Genomic DNA, 20,004 nt, shown 5'->3' on the forward strand with positions numbered 1-20,004 from the left:
TTTTATCATTTTACCACAAGAGGGTGCTCACTCACTCACTCTGAGTGATACCAAACAACCCAACAAAGCTGTCTCAAAGGCTGTAAGACTTTTGTCGTTCTCCTGCAGTAACCTAATGAGTGTAAGGCGGTCTCTCTCTGAAGGGTGGTCATCCAGCCACTGGGAGTAGCGAGCAATGGACCACTCTGGTCTCTGTAGAAGAGGAAGAATTAATACAAAGTTAAGATAATGATGGTTGGAAGCAGAATAGATAAGTGTGTATAGGAGTGTGTGTAGGTACACTACATGACCAAAGGTATGTGGACACCTGCTCGTCGAACATCTCATTCCAAAATCATGGGCATTAATATGGAGTTGGTCCCCCTTTTCCTGCTATAACAGCCTCCACTCTTCTGGAAAGGCTTTTCACTAGATGTTGGAACATTTCTGTAGGGACCTGCTTCCATTCAGCCACAAGAGAATTAGTGTGGCTAGGCACTGAAGTTGGGCGATTAGGCCTGGCTTGCAGTCAGCGTTCCAATTCATCCCGAAGATGTTCGATGGGGTTGAGGTCAGGGCTCTGTGCAGGCCAGTCAAGTTCTTCAACACCGATCTCGACAAACCATTTCTGTATGGATCTCGTTTTGTGTACAGAGGCATTGTAATGCTGAAACAGCAAAGAGCCTACCCCAAACTGTTGCAAAAAATTTGGAAGCACAGAATCGTCTAGAATGTAATTGTATGCTGTAGCATTGATTTCTCTTCACCGGAGCTAAAGGGCCTAGCCCGAATCATGAAAAACAGCCCCAGACCATTATTCCTCCTCCGCCAAACTTTCTCCTGGCATCCGCCAAAGCCAGATTAGTTCGTCAGTCTGCTCTTTTGCACACCAATATCTCTACCTGTACATGACCATCTGATCATTTATCACTCCAGTGTTAATCTGCAAAATTGTAATTATTCGCCTACCTCCTCATGCCTTTTGCACACAATGTATATAGACTCCCCTTTTTTTTTTCTACTGTGTTATTGACTTGTTAATTGTTTACTCCATGTGTAACTCTGTGTTGTCTGTTCACACTGCTATGCTTTATCTTGGCCAGGTCGCAGTTGCAAATGAGAACTTGTTCTCAACTAGCCTACCTGGTTAAATAAAGGTGAAATAAAATAAAAATGTTAAAAAAGATGGTGAAGTGTGATTCATCACTCCAGAGAACGTGTTTCCACTGCTCCAGAGTCCAATGGCGGCGAGCTTTACACCACTCCAGCTGGCGCTTGGCATTGCGCATGGTGATCTTAGGCTTGTGTGGTGCTGGTCGGCCATGGAAACCCATTTCATGAAGCTTCCAACGAACAGGTCTTGTGCCGACCTTTCTTCCAGAGGCAGTTTGGAACTCGGTAGTCAGTGTTGCAACCGAGGACAGAAGATTTTTACGCGCTATGCACTTCATCAATCGGCAGTCCCATTCTGTGAGCTTGTGTGGCCTACCACTTTGCGGCTGAGCCATTGTTGCTCCTAGACGTTTCCACTTCACAATAACAGCACTTACAGTTGCCCGGGGCAGCTCTAGCAGGGCAGAAATTTGACGAACTGACTTGTTGGAACGGTGGCATCCTATGACGGTGCCACATTGAAAGTCACTGAGCTCTTCAGTAAGGCCATTCTACTGCCGATGTCTGTCTATGGAGATTAAGGCTGTGTGCTCGATTTTATACACCTGTCAGCAACAGGTGTGGCTGAAATAGCCGAATCCACTCATTTGAAGGGGTGTCCACATACTTTTGTATATATAGTGTGTGTCGGTGTGTGTACCTGGTGAGGTGATTTGAGCTCAGGTGAAAAGGAAGTGTAGCAGGGTGCTGTATGGAATCAGATCCCCCACGGCTGGACTGCTGGCTATCAGCTCACTGTTCTGGAACAGCGGGTCCCTAACAACACACACACAAAATGTCTTGTCTACATTGAGGTGTCTAGCCGAAATAACATGTTCATTATGTTACACCATTAGCCTTTACCCATTATCTTTAAACCATTCTCCTAGTGTCTAAGTAGAGACAGAGGCAGACGGCGGGGAGAATTACAGCTCTCTAACCCTCCAATAATGACTAACATCTTCATTAAGATCCACTCTGGAAACGACGGCTGCTGTTGAGGCGTTCCCCATCTCATCAAAGGTGTAACAGGAGTAGGTGTGACATAATAACAGATGTAATAACATACCGGAACGATCTCAGCAGGCGGCAGGGTTTCCCCCAGCTCAGACACTCTCCTACAGAGAGGAGCGACAGGCCAGGTCCATTTAAAAACACAGAGAAGAAATAGCACCGCGAGAACACGAATAGAGAGCTACTGGGTGAACTTCAAGATGCACAGAACACCCAAGAGACTTGCAAACAGCGAGGGAGAGCCGGAGGCAGACACGGAGAGAGACACTGATAACACCCTCACATACAGCCCTTCTCCTCACCTGAGGGAAGTCAGCCCGCCAGTCTCATCTTGCCTCCCTCCCCTAGGGGGCGCAGCAGGCTGGCGTGGCGGATGAACAGTGTGATGCAGCGCCGGGCGATGCTCTCCGTGTTGTCGTATGTGAAGTCGACACACTGGAAGTGGCGGAAGTCGTCCGCCATCGCACGGCCCACAAAGCCCTGTAGGTCTCGCATGTACAGGGAGCAGGGCACGTCCGTCTTCCCCGGAGGAGGACATAGACCTGGACACAGAGACATATATAGAACACACACACACCCTATGGTTAGTATAGGTCACAAACTAAGGGCCTGACTCATAACCTTGAACTTCAGGCCATTGACCCACAATGCTTGAGTGACTACACACTAAACCTATGCGTGTTACTGAATTCGTTTGTTTATGCAAATGTGTGCATGTGTGTGCTGCGAGTCGGCTAAGTCCCAGCAGGGCCTTGTCTGTGCAAGATCAGCGAGCGCAGAGCAGGCTAGTTTGTATTCAGAACGCTGAATGTCAATCTGAGCTCTCGGTCTCTGTATGTATGGCCGTGACAGAATAACCAGCGTGTGCCAGGGGCCGATAACATTTAGCCAGCGGCAGGAGGCTACAGTACTGACGCAGGGACCCTTTGTGTGGCTCTGTCTAACGGGACCCTGCTAGCTGTGTGTGTCTGTGTCGTGACTGCAAAGCCCCAAGACTTACGGAGTCTACAGGTCCATTGGGAGCCTCTCTATTGTACAGAGACGAGTCTGGCTAATATGAATGGAGGGAGAATATCTGAATGCAACTGTAGAGGGTCTAAACCAAGGGTTTCTAAACGTTTTTACTCAGGCCCCCTTCCAGCTTTGGAACCCCCCCCAGCCCCCTTCCAGCTTTGGAACCCCCTGCACAGGCCACGTCTATTTCTATTGGCACAAGCACTGTTCACACCCCTCTTGTTAGCAGGGAGAACATTTAGCAGGGTTAAAAGATTATTTCCTGCAATTCTATACATTTTGCCATGTCTAATGTGTACTCGTGATATTTGAGTGTCTCGAACATTACAAAAAATAAATAAATCCATGGGCTAAAAAGACCCAGCTGGAAAACGCTATCCGACATGGGCTTGTAACGAGCTCTCTGAGGTATGTAATGACTGACACGACAAGAGGAACTGATGATGCACTAACCAATTTAGACATGTCACCTTGTGCATTCTACTATTACAACTTTCAGGAGTAGGTAGAAAGCCGGACCCCGCCACCCCACCTAGAGGGCGCGCCCCACAGTTTGGGAACCGCTGGTCTAGACCATAGACATCGTATTAAATTCATTGCTAATTCTATAGTCTAGACTGGTTCTACTTGTGTGTACACACACATACAAGTGAGCTGCTGGTCTCACAGCTAGGTTTCACTGGGCTATTGCCTTGGCTGGCATTGTATGGATGCTTGGTGATTCAGACTTGACCTTTTTACAAAATTAAACCCCTCAGTCTTTTTTTTTAACACGTCAATATCGCCACGGTGACTAAAATCCTGCAACAGCTACTCTGCTAGAGGGTGTCCCTATGCTTTATATCTGGGAAACGGTCATTGGATCAGAGAGACTGGGATGGTAGCGAGACCAAGAGTTCACTCAGAGGACGGGTGTGTGTGTGTGTGTGGAACAGGGTGAGTGGGTTTTACAACTAGTTTTAAGATCACTGCAAGGAGCTCCCACTGCGCAATGCAAGATCAAGTGTGTGTGTGTGTGCGTGCGTGCGCAAGTGTATTTGTTGGGGAGAAAGGGGGCAGGGGTGAGTTCATCCACATTGTGTTTATCTGACCATGAAAGGCCATTTGGACAGGGGGCTGAAGAGACAACATACCCACCCACCCACCCCCACACACACACACACACACACAATAATATACAAAAGCAGAGCGGTGTGTGTAGAACAGTAGATAGATAGTCTGAGGACGTGTGTATGAGTGTGTAAATGTCATTCTTGTGTTACAACACAAGCTCAGGGGAAAGAGAGAAACACTGTAAATGTAAATTAGCAACAGATGCTGTTTAGAGCCAGGTGGAACACAGACAATCAGATAATAGCTTCACAGATAACTTATTGTCACACATAAAGCTCTGTAGCAGTATGTCACCAAGCCCACCTGTAAACATGACCCTTTATAACAACTTAAACCCCAACCTTACTCCTAGAAACCCCAACCTTACTCCTAGAAACCCCAACCTTACTCCTAGAAACCCCAACCTTACTCCTAGAAACCCCAACCTTACTCCTAGAAACCCCAACCTTACTCTTAGAAACCCCAACCTTACTCCTAGAAACCCCAACCTTACTCCTAGAAACCCCAACAGTACTCCTAGAAACCCCAACCGTACTCCTAGAAACCCCAACCGTACTCCTAGAAACCCCAACCGTACTCCTAGAAACCCCAACCTTACTCCTAGAAACCCCAAACTCCTAGAAACCCCAACCTTACTCCTAGAAACCCCAACCTTACTCCTAGAAACCCCAACCTTACTCCTAGAAACCCCAACCTTACTCCTAGAAACCCCAACCTTACTCCTAGAAACCCCAACCTTACTCCTAGAAACCCCAACCTTACTCCTAGAAACCCCAACCTTACTCCTAGAAAGGAGGCGACTAGCTTGAGGTGTGTGTAGCTTAAAGTGTGTGTGTATACTGACCCAGAGAAGTCTTCCTGATGCATAGTGATGATGATGGAGTCACTGACTGACAGCAGGAGAGGCTGTACTGCACTGGTCATCAGAGCCTGTGCTCCTTAAACGCACACAAGGCAGTGCATCATTTAATAAGGCATTCAAAAGGGTTGTGTCATAACTTTGAAACAACTCAAAATTCAGTGGACACATGAAGTGAACAAACATTACCATAACTGCTTGCATCTGCAGGCCAGGTGTGTTGCTGAAGGACACCGTCTCCACAGGGACACACCTGATTGGCTTAAGTCTGCCATTGCCAAGCAACCCAAACAGACAGGTGGCTGCTGGTCGTCTTGGCTGAATGTGATTTGCTGATACGCGGACATTTGCAGTGCACTCTAGAAGTGTGTGTGAGACTGGTTGTGTGTTTGGACATGTGTGTGTGTCGGTCGTGGGGTTCGGAGTGGTGCCGCCAGTTTATCGTCCATCTTTAGATCAATCTAAACTCAATAGACCTGACCCAGTGTGTGTGTGTGTTTGTTTGTGTGTGTTTGTGTGCTAGTCAGCTAAGCCCCTGACAACAATAGATAACCAGATCTCTGTTCAGATCTCCTCTAAAGTTAACAATGTCCCCTCCGTTGTGTGTGCGTGTGGAATTGGCGGAAAGCAGAGAGAAACAAGCCTCCCACCGTTTTCCCAGTTACCACAGAATAACTTTGTGAGAAAAAGCGAGTGATTGCCAAAGAAGAGTGGACACACTCCACTCAGTGTTTACCCTTTTACCTCCCAGAGGGAGGTGCAGCAGTAATGCCAATAGTTTCCATAACTCAGTTCCAAAAGTGCCCAATCATAATCCACAACCATCTGCACATCAGATAGAATGGAGAGAGAAAAAAGAGCGGAAGATGAAGTTCTTTTTTTTAATTTAAAAGATGTACGGTGTTTTCACCGTACGTTTTCACGTCTTTTTAACCTTATTTTCCTTTTTCGATTCCAAATTCTGACTTTACCCCCTCCATTTGGGGGACGAAGGGGGGTGAAAGTCGCGTGTACAAGGAGTATATTGTACACGCGACTTTCACCCCCCTTCGTGGTAGAGATGAGAGGAGGAGGAGTAGAGACGGGAAAAGAGTAGATCAGTATGGGAGGAGACGAGTGTGTCTTACCTCTAGGGAAGCAGTGAGAGCATGTTCAGCAGCCGGAGGACATGACCCCAATCCCGATATCACTTGAGAAAACACACACACACACACACAAGCTTACAGTGAAACCTGACAAACCATAATCGTTTCTTTCCTCACATATCCCTGCCGTATTCCTCTAAGGGTTATTACAGCATTTGTCCTCCCTCCTTCCTCTCCTATCCTCAATGTCCCTCCTTCCATCCCATCCTTCTTTTTCCCCCCCCTCCCTCCCTCCCTCCCTCCCTCCCTCCCTCCCTCCCTCCCTCCCTCCCTCCCTCCCTCCTAAAATAACCAGGCGTTCTTGCTGAAACGGCCTCACTCTGCTTTCAAATTGTACAATTTTGACAATCTCCCAGGCCACTAAATATTTGATGGCAGAGTAATCTATTTTTATGCCACTATTAATCACGCAGGCCTCAGCACCAGGACACATCATACATCTTTAATGGGCCATATTAAGGAATACGTTTCCCCATCTCTCCCTCTAACTCTCTTTCTCTGCCACTCTCTCGCTCTCTCTCTACATCTGACTCCATCCCTTCCTTCGTCATCCTTCTCGCCTCTCCTCTCCTCTCCCCCTCTCTCCTTCTCGCGCCGCTTCTCTGCCTCTCGCGCAACGTCTCTGCCTCTCGCGCAACATCTCTGCCTCTCGCGCCGCTTCTCTGCCTCTCGCGCCGCTTCTCTGCCTCTCGCGCCGCTTCTCTGCCTCTCGCGCCGCTTCTCTGCCTCTCGCGCCGCTTCTCTGCCTCTCGCGCCGCTTCTCTGCCTCTCGCGCCGCTTCTCTGCCTCTCGCGCCGCTTCTCTGCCTCTCGCGCTGCTTCTCTGCCTCTCGCGCCGCTTCTCTGCCTCTCGCGCCGCTTCTCTGCCTCTCGCGCCGCTTCTCTCCTCTTTCCCTGCTTCTCTTCTCTCTCCCTGCTACTCTCCTCTCCCCCTCCTCTCCCCCTCTCACAGCATCTCTCCCTCTCGCGCCGCTTCTCTGCCTCTCGCACCACTTCTCTCCCTCTCCTTGCTTCTCTCCCTCTCGCGCCCCATCTCTCCCTCTCGCGCCCCATCTCTCCCTCTCGCGCCCCATCTCTCCCTCTCGCGCCCCATCTCTCCCTCTCGCGCCCCATCTCTCCCTCTCTCCTTGCATCTCTCTCTCAAGCTGCATCTCCCTCTCACCCTGCTTCTCTCCGTGCTTCTCTCCCTCTCGCCGCATCTCTCCCTCTCTCCTTGCTTCTCTCCCTCTCGCACTGCATCTCTCCCTCTCGCCGCATCTCTCCCTCTCGCCGCATCTCTCCCTCTCTCCTTGCTTCTCTCCCGCCGCTTCTCCCTCTCCCACTCTCGCCGCTTCTCCCTCTCCCCATCTCGCCGCTTCTCCCTCTCCCCATCTCGCCGCTTCTCCCTCTCCCCTCTCGCCGCTTCTCCCTCTCCCCCTCTCGCCGCTTCTCCCTCTCCCCCTCTCGCCGCTTCTCCCTCTCCCCCTCTCGCCGCTTCTCCCTATCTCGCCGCTTCTCCCTCTCCCCATCTCGCGGCTTCTCCCTCTCCCCATCTCGCGGCTTCTCCCTCTCCCCATCTCGCGGCTTCTCCCTCTCCCCTCTCGCGGCTTCTCCCTCTCCCCTCTCGCAGCTTCTCCCTCTCCCCCTCTCGCAGCTTCTCCCTCTCCCCTCTCGCAGCTTCTCCCTCTCCCCCTCTCGCTGCTTCTCCCCCTCTCGCTGCTTCTCTCTTCCCCGTCTCGCTGCTTCTCTCCCTCTCGCTGCTTCCCTCTCTCCCCTCTCGCTGCTTCTCTCTCCCTCCCTCTCGCTGCTTCTCTCTCCCTCCCTCTCGCTGCTTCTCTCTCCCTCCCTCTCGCTGCTTCTCTCTCCCTCCCTCTCGCTGCTTCTCTCTCCCTCCCTCTCGCTGCTTCTCTCCCTCTCTCGCTGCTTCTCTCCCTCTCTCGCTGCTTCTCCCCCTCTCTCGCTGCTTCTCCCCCTCCCCCTCTCGCTGCTTCTCTCCCTCTCCCTCTCCCCCTGCTTCTCTCCCTCCCCCTCTCGCTGCTTCTCTCCCTCTCCCCCTCTCGCTGCTTCTCTCCCTCTCCCCCTCTCGCTGCTTCTCTCCCTCTCCCCCTCTCGCTGCTTCTCTCCCTCTCCCCCTCTCGCTGCTTCTCTCCCTCTCCCCCTCTCGCTGCTTCTCTCCCTCTCTCCCCCTCTCGCTGCTTCTCTCCCTCTCCCCTCTCCCTGCTTCTCTCCCTCTCCCCTGCTTCTCTCCCTCTCGCTGCTTCTCTCTCTCTCGCCCTCTCGCTGCTTCTCTCCCTCTCGCTGCTTCTCTCTCTATCCCCCCTCTCGCTGCTTCTCTCTCTCTCGCTGCTTCTCTCTCTATCCCCCTCTCGCTGCTTCTCTCTCCCTCCCTCTCGCTGCTTCTCTCTCTCTCGCTGCTTCTCTCTCTATCCCCCCTCGCTGCTTCTCTCTCTATCCCCCCTCGCTGCTTCTCTCTCTCTCTCCCTCGCTGCTTCTCTCCCTCTCCCTCGCTGCTTCTCTCTCTATCCCCCTCTCGCTGCTTCTCTCTCCCTCCCTCTCGCTGCTTCTCTCTCTCTCGCTGCTTCTCTCTCTATCCCCCTCTCGCTGCTTCTCTCTCCCTCCCTCTCGCTGCTTCTCTCTCTCTCACTGCTTCTCTCTCTATCCTCCCCTCTCGCTGCTTCTCTCTCTCTCGCTGCTTCTCTCTCTATCCCCCTCTCGCTGCTCTCTCTCCCTCCCTCTCGCTGCTTCTCTCTTCCCCGTCTCGCTGCTTCTCTCCCTCTCGCTGCTTCTCTCTCTATCCCCCCTCTCGCTGCTTCTCTCTCTATCCCCCCTCTCGCTGCTTCTCTCTCTCCCCCTCTCGCTGCTTCTCTCTCTATCCCCCCCCTCTCGCTGCTTCTCTCTCTCCCCCTCTCGCTGCTTCTCTCTCTCCCCCTCTCGCTGCTTCTCTCTCTCCCCCTCTCGCTGCTTCTCTCTCTCTCCCCCTCTCGCTGCTTCTCTCTCTCCCCCTCTCGCTGCTTCTCTCTCTCCCCCTCTCGCTGCTTCTCTCTCTCCCCCTCTCGCTGCTTCTCTCTCTCTCCCCCTCGCTGCTTCTCTCTCTCTCCCTCGCTGCTTCTCTCTCTCTCTCCCTCGCTGCTTCTCTCTCTCTCCTTGCTGCTTCTCTCTCTCTCCCTCGCTGCTTCTCTCCCTCTCCCTCGCTGCTTCTCTCCCTCTCCCTCGCTGCTTCTCTCCCTCTCGCTGCTTCTCTCTCTATCCCCCTCTCGCTGCTTCTCTCTCTATCCCCCTCTCGCTGCTTCTCTCTCTCCCCCTCTCGCTGCTTCTCTCCCCCTCTCTCGCTGCTTCTCCCTCTCCCCCTCTCGCTGCTTCTCTCCCTCTCCCCCTGCTTCTCTCCCTCTCCCCCTGCTTCTCTCCCTCTCCCCCTCTCGCTGCTTCTCTCCCTCTCGCTGCTTCTCTCCCTCTCCCCCTCTCGCTGCTTCTCTCCCTCTCCCCCCTCTCGCTGCTTCTCTCTCCCCCTCTCTCGCTGCTTCTCCCTCTCCCCCTCTCGCTGCTTCTCTCCCTCTCCCCCCCTCTCGCTGCTTCTCTCCCTCTCCCCCTCTCGCTGCTTCTCTCCCTCTCCCCCTCTCGCTGCTTCTCTCCCTCTCCCCCTCTCCCCCTCTCCCTGCTTCTCTCCCTCTCCCCCTCTCGCTGCTTCTCTCCCTCTCCCCCTGCTTCTCTCCCTCTCGCTGCTTCTCTCCCTCTCGCTGCTTCTCTCTCTCTCGCTGCTGCTCTCTCTATCCCCCCTCTCGCTGCTTCTCTCTCCCTCCCTCTCGCTGCTTCTCTCTCTCTCGCTGCTTCTCTCTCTATCCCCCATCTCGCTGCTTCTCTCTCCCTCCCTCTCGCTGCTTCTCTCTTCCCCGTCTCGCTGCTTCTCTCCCTCTCGCTGCTTCTCTCTCTATCCCCCTCTCGCTGCTTCTCTCTCTATCCCCCCTCTCGCTGCTTCTCTCTCTCCCCCTCTCGCTGCTTCTCTCTCTCCCCCCTCTCGCTGCTTCTCTCTCTCCCCCTCTCGCTGCTTCTCTCTCTCCCCCTCTCGCTGCTTCTCTCTCTCCCCCTCGCTGCTTCTCTCTCCTCGCTGCTTCTCTCTCTCTCTCGCTGCTTCTCTCTCTCTCCCTCGCTGCTTCTCTCTCTCTCCCTCGCTGCTTCTCTCTCTCTCCCTCGCTGCTTCTCTCTCTCTCTCCCTCGCTGCTTCTCCCTCTCCTCCCCCTCTCGCGGCTTCTCCCTCTCCCCCCTCTCGCAGCTTCTCCCTCTCCCCCTCTCGCAGCTTCTCCCTCTCCCCCTCTCGCAGCTTCTCCCTCTCCCCCTCTCGCTGCTTCTCCCCCTCTCGCTGCTTCTCTCTTCCCCGTCTCGCTGCTTCTCTCCCTCTCGCTGCTTCCCTCTCTCTCCCTCTCGCTGCTTCTCTCTCCCTCCCTCTCGCTGCTTCTCTCTCCCTCCCTCTCGCTGCTTCTCTCTCCCTCCCTCTCGCTGCTTCTCTCTCCCTCCCTCTCGCTGCTTCTCTCTCCTCCCTCTCGCTGCTTCTCTCCCTCTCTCGCTGCTTCTCTCCCTCTCTCGCTGCTTCTCCCCCTCTCTCGCTGCTTCTCCCCCTCCCCCTCTCGCTGCTTCTCTCCCTCTCCCTCTCCCCCTGCTTCTCTCCCTCTCCCCCTCTCGCTGCTTCTCTCCCTCTCCCCCTCTCGCTGCTTCTCTCCCTCTCCCCCTCTCGCTGCTTCTCTCCCTCTCCCCCCCTCTCGCTGCTTCTCTCCCTCTCCCCCTCTCGCTGCTTCTCTCCCTCTCCCCCTCTCGCTGCTTCTCTCCCTCTCCCCCTCTCGCTGCTTCTCTCCCTCTCCCCCTCTCCCTGCTTCTCTCCCTCTCCCCTGCTTCTCTCCCTCTCGCTGCTTCTCTCTCTCTCGCCCTCTCGCTGCTTCTCTCCCTCTCGCTGCTTCTCTCTCTATCCCCCTCTCGCTGCTTCTCTCTCTCTCGCTGCTTCTCTCTCTATCCCCCCTCTCGCTGCTTCTCTCTCCCTCCCTCTCGCTGCTTCTCTCTCTCTCGCTGCTTCTCTCTCTATCCCCCCTCGCTGCTTCTCTCTCTATCCCCCTCGCTGCTTCTCTCTCTCTCCTCGCTGCTTCTCTCCCTCTCCTCGCTGCTTCTCTCTCTATCCCCCCTCTCGCTGCTTCTCTCTCCCTCCCTCTCGCTGCTTCTCTCTCTCTCGCTGCTTCTCTCTCTATCCCCCTCTCGCTGCTTCTCTCTCTCTCGCTGCTTCTCTCTCTATCCCCCCCTCTCGCTGCTCTCTCTCCCTCCCTCTCGCTGCTTCTCTCTCTCTCACTGCTTCTCTCTCTATCCTCCCCCTCTCGCTGCTTCTCTCTCTCTCGCTGCTTCTCTCTCTATCCCCCCTCTCGCTGCTTCTCTCTCCCTCCCTCTCGCTGCTTCTCTCTTCCCCGTCTCGCTGCTTCTCTCCCTCTCGCTGCTTCTCTCTCTATCCCCCCCTCTCGCTGCTTCTCTCTCTATCCCCCCTCTCGCTGCTTCTCTCTCTCCCCCTCTCGCTGCTTCTCTCTCTATCCCCCCTCTCTGCTGCTTCTCTCTCTCCCCCTCTCGCTGCTTCTCTCTCTCCCCCTCTCGCTGCTTCTCTCTCTCCCCCTCTCGCTGCTTCTCTCTCTCCCCCCTCTCGCTGCTTCTCTCTCTCCCCCTCTCGCTGCTTCTCTCTCTCCCCCTGCGGGTAAACACTCGCTGCTTCTCTCTCTCCCCCCTCTCGCTGCTTCTCTCTCTCCCCTCTCGCTGCTTCTCTCTCTCCCCTCGCTGCTTCTCTCTCTCTCCCTCTGCTTCTCTCTCTCTCTCTCCCTCGCTGCTTCTCTCCTCTCCTTGCTGCTTCTCTCTCTCTCCTCGCTGCTTCTCTCCCTCTCCCTCGCTGCTTCTCTCCCTCTCCCTCGCTGCTTCTCTCCCTCTCGCTGCTTCTCTCTCTATCCCCCCTCTCGCTGCTTCTCTCTCTATCCCCCCTCTCGCTGCTTCTCTCTCTCCCCCTCTCGCTGCTTCTCTCTCCCCCCTCTCTCGCTGCTTCTCCCTCTCCCCCTCTCGCTGCTTCTCTCCCTCTCCCCCTGCTTCTCTCCCTCTCCCCCTGCTTCTCTCCCTCTCCCCCTCTCGCTGCTTCTCTCCCTCTCGCTGCTTCTCTCCCTCTCCCCCTCTCGCTGCTTCTCTCCCTCTCCCCCTCTCGCTGCTTCTCTCCCTCTCCCCCTCTCGCTGCTTCTCTCTCCCCTCTCTCGCTGCTTCTCCCTCTCCCCCTCTCGCTGCTTCTCTCCCTCTCCCCCTCTCGCTGCTTCTCTCCCTCTCGCTGCTTCTCTCCCTCTCCCCCTCTCGCTGCTTCTCTCCCTCTCCCCCTCTCGCTGCTTCTCTCCCTCTCCCCCTCTCGCTGCTTCTCTCCCTCTCCCCCTCTCGCTGCTTCTCTCCCTCTCCCCCTCTCCCCCTCTCCCTGCTTCTCTCCCTCTCCCCCTCTCGCTGCTTCTCTCCCTCTCCCCCTGCTTCTCTCCCTCTCGCTGCTTCTCTCCCTCTCGCTGCTTCTCTCTCTCTCGCTGCTGCTCTCTCTATCCCCCCCTCTCGCTGCTTCTCTCTCCCTCCCTCTCACTGCTTCTCTCTCTCTCGCTGCTTCTCTCTCTATCCCCCCATCTCGCTGCTTCTCTCTCCCTCCCTCTCGCTGCTTCTCTCTTCCCGTCTCGCTGCTTCTCTCCCTCTCGCTGCTTCTCTCTCTATCCCCCCCTCTCGCTGCTTCTCTCTCTATCCCCCCCTCTCGCTGCTTCTCTCTCTATCCCCCCTCTCGCTGCTTCTCTCTCTCCCCCTCTCGCTGCTTCTCTCTCTCCCCCTCTCGCTGCTTCTCTCTCTCCCCCTCTCGCTGCTTCTCTCTCTCCCCCTCTCGCTGCTTCTCTCTCTCCCCCTCGCTGCTTCTCTCTCTCCCCCTCGCTGCTTCTCTCTCTCTCCCTCGCTGCTTCTCTCTCTCTCCTCGCTGCTTCTCTCTCTCTCCCTCGCTGCTTCTCTCTCTCTCCCTCGCTGCTTCTCTCTCTCTCCCTCGCTGCTTCTCTCTCTCTCCCTCGCTGCTTCTCTCCCTCTCCCCTCGCTGCTTCTCTCCCTCTCCCTCGCTGCTTCTCTCCCTCTCGCTGCTTCTCTCTCTCTCCCTCGCTGCTTCTCTCCCTCTCCCTCGCTGCTTCTCTCCCTCTCCCTCGCTGCTTCTCTCCCTCTCGCTGCTTCTCTCCCTCTCGCTGCTTCTCTCCCTCTCCCTGTTTCGCTCTTTCCCCCTCTCGCTGTTTCTCAATTTAATTCTGATGCTTCTCTCTCTCCCCCTCTCGCTGCTTCTCTCTCTCCCCCTCTCGCTGTTTCTCTCTCTCCCCCTCTCACTGCTTCTCTCTCCCCCTCTCACTGTTTCTCAATTTAATTCAAGGGGCTTTACTGACATGGGAAACACATGTTAACATCGCCAAAGCAAGTGAGTAGATAATAAACCAAAGAGAAATAAACAATAAAAATGAACAGTAAACATTACACTCACAGAAGTTCCAAAAGAATAAAGGCATTACAAATGTCATGTTATGTATATATACAGTGTTGTAACGATGTACAAATGGTGTAAAGTACAAAAGGGAAAATAAATAAACATAAATATGGGTTGTATTTACAATGGTGTTTGTCTTTACTGGTTGCCCTTTTCTTGTGGCAACATCAAGGCAGACGTGTAAAACATAATGCGGACGTGTAAAACATAATGCGGACGTGTAAAACATAATGTGGACATGTAAAACATAATGCAGACGTGTAAAACATCATGTGGACGTGTAAATCAAGGTAGACATGTAAAACATAATGCGGACGTGTAAATCAAGGTAGACGTGTAAAACAAAATGTGGACGTGTAAATCAAGGTAGACATGTAAAACATAACGCGGACGTGTAAAACATAATGCGGACGTGTAAAACATAATGCGGACGTGTAAAACATAATGCGGACGTGTAAAACATAATGTGGACGTGTAAAACATAATGCGGACGTGTAAATCAAGGTAGACATGTAAAACATAATGCGGACGTGTAAATCAAGGTAGACATGTAAAACACAATGCGGACGTGTAAATCAAGGTAGACATGTAAAACATAATGTGGACGTGTAAATCAAGGTAGACATGTAAAACATAATGCGGACGTGTAAATCAAGGTAGACATGTAAAACATAATGTGGACGTGTAAATCAAGGTAGACATGTAAAACACAATGCGGACGTGTAAATCAAGGTAGACATGTAAAACATAATGCGGACGTGTAAATCAAGGTAGACATGTAAAACATAATGTGGACGTGTAAATCAAGGTAGACATGTAAAACATAATGTGGACGTGTAAATCAAGGTAGACATGTAAAACATAATGCAGACGTGTAAAACATAATGCGGACGTGTAAAACATAATGCGGACGTGTAAATCAAGGCAGACGTGTAAAACATAATGTGGACGTGTAAAACATAATGCGGACGTGTAAAACATAATGCGGACCTGTAAAACATAATGCGGACGTGTAAAACATAATGCAGACGTGTAAAACAATGTAAAACATAATGTAAAACATAATGCAGACGTGTAAAACAATGTAAAACATAATGCGGACGTGTAAAACAATGTAAAACATAATGCAGACGTGTAAAACAATGTAAAACATAATGCGGAGGTGTAAAACATAATGCAGACGTGTAAAACATAATGCAGACGTGTAAACATAATGTAAAACATAATGCGGACGTGTAAAACATAATGCAGACGTGTAAAACATAATGCAGACGTGTAAACATAATGTAAAACAATGTGGACGTGTAAAACATAATGCAGACGTGTAAACATAATGTAAAACATAATGCGGACGTGTAAAACATAATGCAGACGTGTAAATCAAGGTAGACGTGTAAAACATAATGTGGACGTGTAAAACATAATGCAGACATGTAAAACATAATGCGGAGGTGTAAAACATAATGCAGACGTGTAAATCAAGGTAGACATGTAAAACATAATGCAGACGTGTAAAACATAATGCGGACGTGTAAACAATGTAAAACATAATGCGGACGTGTAAACAATGTAAAACATAATGCGGAGGTGTAAAACATAATGCAGACGTGTAAATCAAGGTAGACATGTAAAACATAATGCAGACGTGTAAAACATAATGCGGACGTGTAAACATAATGTAAAACATAATGCAGACGTGTAAAACATAATGCAGACGTGTAAACAATGTAAAACATAATGCGGACGTGTAAAACATAATGCAGACGTGTAAATCAAGGTAGACATGTAAAACATAATGCGGACGTGTAAAACATAATGCAGACGTGTAAATCAAGGTAGACGTGTAAAACATAATGTGGACGTGTAAAACATAATGCGGACGTGTAAATCAAGGTAGACATGTAAAACATAATGTGGACGTGTAAATCAAGGCAGACGTGTAAAACATAATGCAGACATGTAAAATCAAGGTAGACATGTAAAACATAATGCGGAGGTGTAAAACATAATGCAGACGTGTAAATCAAGGTAGACATGTAAAACATAATGCAGACGTGTAAAATCAAGGTAGACATGTAAAACATAATGTGGACGTGTAAATCAAGGTAGACATGTAAAACATAATGCAGACGTGTAAATCAAGGTAGACATGTAAAACATAATGCAGACGTGTAAATCAAGGTAGACGTGTAAAACATAATGTGGACGTGTAAAACATAATGCGGAGGTGTAAAACATAATGCAGACGTGTAAATCAAGGTAGACATGTAAAACATAATGTGGACGTGTAAATCAAGGTAGACATGTAAAACATAATGTGGACGTGTAAATCAAGGTAGACATGTAAAACATAATGCAGACGTGTAAATCAAGGTAGACATGTAAAACATAATGTGGACGTGTAAATCAAGGTAGACATGTAAAACATAATGTGGACGTGTAAATCAAGGCAGACGTGTAAAACATAATGCAGACATGTAAAATCAAGGTAGACATGTAAAACATAATGCAGACGTGTAAAATCAAGGTAGACATGTAAAACATAATGCGGAGGTGTAAAACATAATGCAGACGTGTAAATGAAGGTAGACATGTAAAACATAATGCAGACATGTAAAATCAAGGTAGACATGTAAAACATAATGTGGACGTGTAAAACATAATGGGGACGTGTAAAACATAATGCGGACGTGTAAATCAAGGTAGACATGTAAAACATAATGTGGACGTGTAAAACATAATGGGGACGTGTAAATCAAGGTAGACATGTAAAACATAATGTGGACGTGTAAATCAAGGTAGACATGTAAAACATAATGCAGACGTGTAAAACATAATGCAGACGTGTAAACATAATGTAAAACATAATACGGACGTGTAAAACATAATGCAGACGTGTAAAACAAGGCAGACATGTAAAACATAATGCAGACATGTAAAATCAAGGCAGACATGTAAAACATAATGCTGACGTGTAAAACAAAATGCAGACGTGTAAAACATGATGCGGACGTGGAAAACAAGGTAGACGTGGAAAAAGAGCACAGTGCAAGCTAAGCGTAATGTGTGTGATGGTGTATGTGAATACGTGTGTGTGAGCGTATTGGTGTGTGTTACCTTAGCAACATCTTGGTGTCGTCTGTAGAGGGAGTTGACCACCGCCATGTTCCTCCTCTGGCCTTCTGTGAGAGGCCCCATCACCTGACTGGCATCCCCCTGGGTAGACAGCCGGAGAGAAAAGAGAGAGTGAGAGAAGAATGGAAGGATGGAGGAAGAGAAATAGAGGAAGAGAGAGAGCGGGAGAGAGAGACAGAGAAAGGGAGAGGAGGGAGAAAGAGAAATAGGTGGAGGGAAGAGAGAGAAAAGTCAGGACACCTGTAGTACTCAGCAGACACACAGCATCAGTGAGAGCAAGGGCCCACAGGAGCCAGACGCCAGCTCCCACTGCTATAGCAGAGCGAGGAGGGGCCACGCAGAAATGGGGCAGGAACCAGGATCCAGCTGTAGTAGCAGTTTGTGCTGCTGTCTTCAGGCATGGTCCACAGGCGGATGGGGACACCTCACCACCACTCATCTCAGAGGTGATGACAAGCAGGTCACACACACAATCTAATACTCATCATACCTACTAGACTTAATCAAATGATTGGAGAGGAGAAAATAGGAGGGAAAAGTCATAGACAAGCTCTGAAAATAACATTGGGAGTGGAATGATCTGGAAGCAATCTGAACCTTCACACCGTAGACAGAGTGCTGATTGGATAACAGAAATAACAGAAGACAGAGAGAGAGGAATTGGGGCCATCTCAGGAAGACAGAGAGAGAGGAATTGGGGCCATCTTAGGAAAACAGAGAGAGAGAGGAATTGGGGCCATCTCAGGAAGACAGAGAGAGAGGAATTGGGGCCATCTCAGGAAGACAGAGAGAGACGAATTAGGGCCATCTCAGGAAGACAGAGAGAGAAAAAGCGAGAGTTCAGACAACATGTGCAAAGTGGTGGCATAGCAACGGTCTAAAAAGGGCACAGCAACAGTTAACTATTGCCTCAGAGTGTAGTTGTGTGGATGGCAGACACGCACACACTGGCATTCATGACATGCACGTGCCCCCCCCACACACTCACACACACACAGAAAGGTGTCAGGGTACCAGCCCTGAAGACGCTTCCTGTTCACGCTCCTGAGTATGTCTGTGTTTGTCAAATCAAATCGTATTTGTCACATGCACCGAATACAACAGGTGTAGGTAGACCTTACAGTGAAATGCTTACTGACAAGAACTTAACCAACAATGCTTTAAGAAGTTAAGAATAAAAAAATAAAAAAGTGTTAAGTAAAAAATAAAAAATAAAAGTAACAAATAATTAAACAGCAGCAGTAAAATAACAAGCAAGGCTATATAAAGGGGGTACCGGTACAGAGTCAATGTGCAGGGGCACCGGTTAGTTGAGGTAACTGAGGTAATATGTATACTACCGGTCAAAAGTTTTAGAACACCTACTCATTCAAGGGTTTTCTTTATTTGTACTATTTTCTACATTGTAGAATAATAGTGAAGACATCAGAACTATGAAATAACACACATATCAAATCATGTTGTAACCAAAAAAGTGTTAAACAAATGGGGCCTATTTGAGATTCTTCAAATAGGCCCCATTTGGCTTGATGACAGCTTGCACACTCTTGGCATTCTCTCAACCAGCTTCACCTGGGATGCTTTTCCAACAGCCTTGAAGGAGTTCCCACATGTGCTGAGCACTTGTTGGCTGCTTTTCTTTCACTCTGGGGTCCGACTCATCCCAAACCATCTCAAGTTGGTTGAGGTCAGGGGATTGTGGAGGCCAGGTCATCTGATGCAGCACTCCATCACTCTCCTTCTTGGTCAAATAGCCCTTACATAACCTGGAGGTATGTTGGGTCATTGTCCAGTTGAAAAATAAATGATAGTTCCACTAAGCCAAAACCAGATGGGATGGCGTATAGCTGCAGAATGCTGTGGTAGCCATGCTGGTTAAGTCTGCATTGAATTCAAAATAAATCACTGACAGTGTCACCAGCAAAGCACCCCCACACCATAACACCTCCATGCTTTACGGTGGGAAACACATGCGGAGATCATCCGTTGACCCACACCACTTCTCACAAAGACACAGCGATTGGAACAAAAAATCTCAAATTTAGACTTTAGACCAAAGGACAGATTTACACCAGTCTAATGTTCATTGCTCGTGTTCTTGGCCCAAGCAAGTCACTTATTATTATTGGTGTCCTTTAGTAGTGGTTTCTTTGCAGCAATTCAACCATGAAGGCCTGACTCACACAGTCTCCTCTGAACAGTTGATGTTGAGATGTGTCTGTTACTTGAACTCTGTGAAGCATTTATTTGGGCTGCAATTTCTGAGGCTGGTAACTCTAATGAACTTATCCTCCGCAGTAGAGGTAACTCTGGGTCTTCCTTTCCTGTGGCGGTCCTCATGAGACCCAGTTTCATCATAGTGCTTGATGGTTTTTGCGACTGCACTTGAAGAAACTTTAAAAGTTCTTGAAATTTTCTGGATTGACTGACCTTCATTTCTTAAAGTAATGATGGACTGTCATTTCTCTTTACTTATTTGAGCTGTTCTTGCCATAATATGGACTTGGTCTTTTACCAAATAGGGCTAACTTCTGTATACCACCCCTACCTTGTCACAACACAACTGATTGGCTCAAACACTCTAAGGAAAGAAATCCCACAAATTCACTTTTAACAAGGCAAACCTGTTAATTGAAATTAATTCCAGGCTGACTACTGAAGAATCTCAAATCTCAAATATATTTTGATTTGTTTAACACCTTTTTGGTTACTACATGATTTGATATGTGTGTTATTATATAGTTTTCATGTCTTCACTATTATTCTACAATGTAGAAAATAGTACAAATGAAGAAAAACCCTTGAATGAGAAGGTGTGTCCAAGCTTTTCACTGGTACAATATATACAGTTGAATTCGGAAGTTTACATACAGTTACGTTGGAGTCATTAAAACTCGTTTTTCAACCACATTTTCAGCCACATTTCTTGTTAACAAACTATAGTTTTAGCAAGTTGGTTAGGACATCTACTTTGTGCATGACACAAGTCATTTTTCCAACAGTGATTTACAGACAGATTATTTAACTTATAATTCACTGTAGCACAATTCCAGTGGGTCAGAAGTTTACATACACGAAGTT

General features: G+C 49.9%; 1 pseudogene; it reads right to left on the reverse strand.

The window, feature by feature from the left end:
* The window catches only part of LOC112216882, a 43,113-nt pseudogene that overhangs the window by 853 nt on the left and 22,256 nt on the right, over positions 1-20,004 (reverse strand).

The sequence above is a fragment of the Oncorhynchus tshawytscha genome, linkage group LG17, assembly GCF_018296145.1.
Source record: "Oncorhynchus tshawytscha isolate Ot180627B linkage group LG17, Otsh_v2.0, whole genome shotgun sequence".
Lineage (NCBI taxonomy): Eukaryota > Metazoa > Chordata > Actinopteri > Salmoniformes > Salmonidae > Oncorhynchus > Oncorhynchus tshawytscha.